The sequence below is a fragment of the Trichosurus vulpecula genome, chromosome 2, assembly GCF_011100635.1.
Source record: "Trichosurus vulpecula isolate mTriVul1 chromosome 2, mTriVul1.pri, whole genome shotgun sequence".
Taxonomy (NCBI): Eukaryota; Metazoa; Chordata; class Mammalia; order Diprotodontia; family Phalangeridae; genus Trichosurus; species Trichosurus vulpecula.
The window spans coordinates 298,348,171-298,351,670 of record NC_050574.1 but is presented as its reverse complement, the minus strand read 5'-3'; the positions used below and the strand labels follow the sequence as shown (position 1 = coordinate 298,351,670).

General features: G+C 37.8%; 1 pseudogene; it reads right to left on the bottom strand.

Moving 5' to 3' along the window:
* Positions 1–1,349: 1,349 nt before the first annotated feature.
* Positions 1,350–2,720, bottom strand: LOC118837051 (annotated as a pseudogene).
* Between the last annotated feature and the right edge of the window lie 780 nt (positions 2,721–3,500).

Sequence of the window (3,500 nt, the reverse complement as noted above, 5' to 3'; positions counted from 1 at the left end):
TGTGTATCCTTGGCTAGAGTTTGCTTTGCTAAGAACTAAACCCTTCCTTAACACATTCTCCCCCTAGTTCCCCCTTCACCCCTTTCCCTTGTATTTCCCCACTGAGTAAATGTATTTCTTTACCCATACTCTTCATTTGTGTGTTCTTCCTTCCTTTGACGAGGCCAAATAAGACTGAGGTTCAAGTGTCAGCCACTCTCCACCACCCTCTCTTCCTTTGTATAAATATCTATTTGCACATTTTTTGATTTCATGAGATAATTTTCCCATCCTTCCTTTCTCTTCCCCTCTTGGTATATTAATTTTTCACTCTCTTTCCATTCTTCTCTTAACATAACAGAACATTCCCAGGGCTTATCTATTTAGAGTCCCAACAAGACCCATGATGATGATATGGTTCTGAAGGAACATATGTATGATCTCCCCATTAAATAGAAGTAAGTTATCCTTTTTTTAGTTCTTTTTGATTGCTCATTAATGTTGAAATTTTTATATTTCTCTTAATATTTATGCTTGAGCTTCAAAGTTTCTATGCAGGGACATTTCATCAGGAATGTTTGGAAGTCTTTTATTTCATTTTGTTCTGTCATTTTTTTAGTCATATCTGACCTTTTGGGACCCCATTTGGGATTTACTTGGCAAATATACTGTAATGGTTTGCTATTTCCTTTTCCAGATTATTTTACAGATGAGGAAAGTGACCTCTCTGGAGTCACACAGCTAGTAAGTGTTTGAATCCAGATTTGAACTTAGGAAAATGAGTTTTCCTGACTCCTAGGGCTATGCTCTATCCACTGCACCACCTCACTCCTGTTTTCATTTAAGGTTCATTATTTTTCCTGAAAGATAATATTAAATTTTGCTGAGCAAGTTAATTTTGCCTGTAAACTTATTTCCTCTGTGTTATGGAATATCATATTCCAAGCTTTCTGTTACTTTATGGTTCTCACTGCTAAATCCTGTATGATGCTGACTGAGGTACCCTTGTACTTGAAGTCTTTCTTTCTGATGGCTTATAGAATTTTGTTCTTTGACCTGAAACATCCGGAATTTACTATGATGTTCCTGGGATTTTTCACTTGGAAATTTTTTTTTAATGCGACCTAGTAGTATCTTTATATTTTTAAGACCAAAAATTTGTTCTTTTATAATGACAAGCCTAATTAAGCACAAATGAGTTTCATTGGTGTAGACTGTTAGCATGCTGCTTTGAAATATGTCAATAAAATATTCCATTTCCCCCCACTCAGGAAAATTAATGACTATTCATAGCACGATGATACCATTAGGTATGAACTTTGGTTAATGAAAAATTGGCTCCCACAGAGGCTTCATTACAACCAGCAGTGTCAGCACCCAAAGTCATTTTTTAGCTGCTGTCCATACACAAGTTTCTGTTCCTCAGACTTCATAGCAGGACAAGTGTAGGGCTGGATGCTATATATGCACCTCCCTTTGCTCACATACCAGAGTTTTGCAGAGAAATCATCTAGCCCTATACAGAGAAGTCTTTCCTTGTGGTAAAGTGAATTTACTCGAGCACTGCATTCTAATAAGGTCTTAAAGGCTTCTCAGTCCTTCAATTGCTTCATTCTCAAAATTAGCTTCTAATAAACTTTCTTCCAATATAAAGTATCCTGAATAGAATCACCAATTTGCCCACTTGAGTTTTTACAGTCTGTCTTGTCATACTGTTGTAGAGACGCTAGTAACCTTATTCCACAGCTCAAGATGAGGCAACATGTAAGTAAGGTCTGAGGATTGAGCCATTTTAACAAATAAAAAATGGATTTCAGGGAAGAATTTTGAGGAACTCTCACTTGAGCAGAATCTCTTCATTACTAGAGAGATACCTGAGCTAGATTGCTCCACTTAGACTAATCAGGAGACCTGGACTTTTATTTTTCTGCAAGTCTGTTGGGGAAAGAAATGTAATAGAAAGGTTATCAAGCCATAACTTAAATTTAAAAAATCCTTTCTCTCCACAAAGTTATGTAAAAATATACCTGAGGGGGCACTCTGGGACCAGCAGGCTGAGGAAGGTGTAAAGGCTGTAAGGGCTCTTTATATTTCTTCTTTTAAATGCCTTTAATGATTCAGGCCTTTGTTTGAATGGAGCTGGTCAAGTAGGATCTTGTCTGGGAATGTTTCTCAGCACTAAGACAATTGGAAGTCATTGACTTGTATATGATGTGATGCTGGGGATGGGGAACTTTCACATACCCAGCCTGGGTGAGGTCAGAGCCCTCATGGCTCTGGATATAATTGAGGGGAGCTTGGTGTCTGACTTTTGGGGCTCACTCACGGAAGGAGTGTTGAGACTCTGGGCAAGCCATTGCAACGGCCCCTCAGCTTTGATAACCCAGACAGATATTGGTGCTTCTCTGGTAACTATGAATTGTGATTTGGATCAGACAAGGTCTGTCTGTTGATGTTTGTAATTTCTGTTTTGTATTTGCCTTGAAGTTCAAGAGGCTGATCTTTTCCCCCTCAACTAAGTGAATGATATATGTATGCTTGATTAAACTGAGATTGTTAACCCATTAAAGTTGCTTTCCTTAGAAAAGCAGATCAAAGAATCTGTGTTAGCAGCCTTCTGTGTGCTGGTTGTTGTTGGTCTTACACAGCCACAGTAGCTGCTAGCAACATTGTGGCTACAGAAGGACACACAGCACCTCGGCATTCAGAGGCCAAGATACCTGAACCTCTTCAGCAGCCATGGTGCTTGTGGCTGCTGCTTGAGCCCTGCAGACTCAGAGGGGCTGTGTCTTTATATCTTTGTCTTTCCATTTTGTTCTCTGGTTCTAAGAGGTCTGGGTAGTTTTTTTGTAAGATTTCTTGATAGATGATGTCTAAAATATTTTTTTTTTATTCATAGTGTTCACATAGTCCAATGATTCTTATTTTTTCTCCTTTCTCTATTTTCCAGGTTAATTGTTTTTGCTATGAGATTTTCTTCCATTTTCTCCAGTCTTTTAACTTTATTTTAATATTTCTTATTATTTCATGGAGTCATTGGTTTTTATTTGGCCCATTCTAACTGATAAGAACTTTGTTGCTTGGGCAAGATTTTGTACCTCTTATATCAAGCTATTAATTCCCTTTCTAATTCTTTCTTATATACCTCTCATTTTCCAATTTTTTTCCCTCCAGCAGACTTTTATTGAATTAAAAAAACACAGAACAACCTTTTAAAGTTCATTGTCCAATGCTTGTTTCATATCTTTCAAGACTTGTAGTTTAATTTGTGTTTATGCTATTTTTTGAGACCTGGCATGTCGATTTTTTTGAGTGATTCTTATCTTCTTTGTGTTTTGAGTTTGCCTGTCACCATAGTAGCTTTTTATGGCGGAATTCCCCCCCCCCTCTCTCTCATTCTCTCTCTCTCTGCCTCTCTCTCTCTCCCTCCCCACCTCTTTCTCTTTCTCATTTGCACATTCTTTTAGACTTCTCCCTGACTTTGGACATTTTGTTAGAGTCAAGCTCTTTGCATTTTGGAA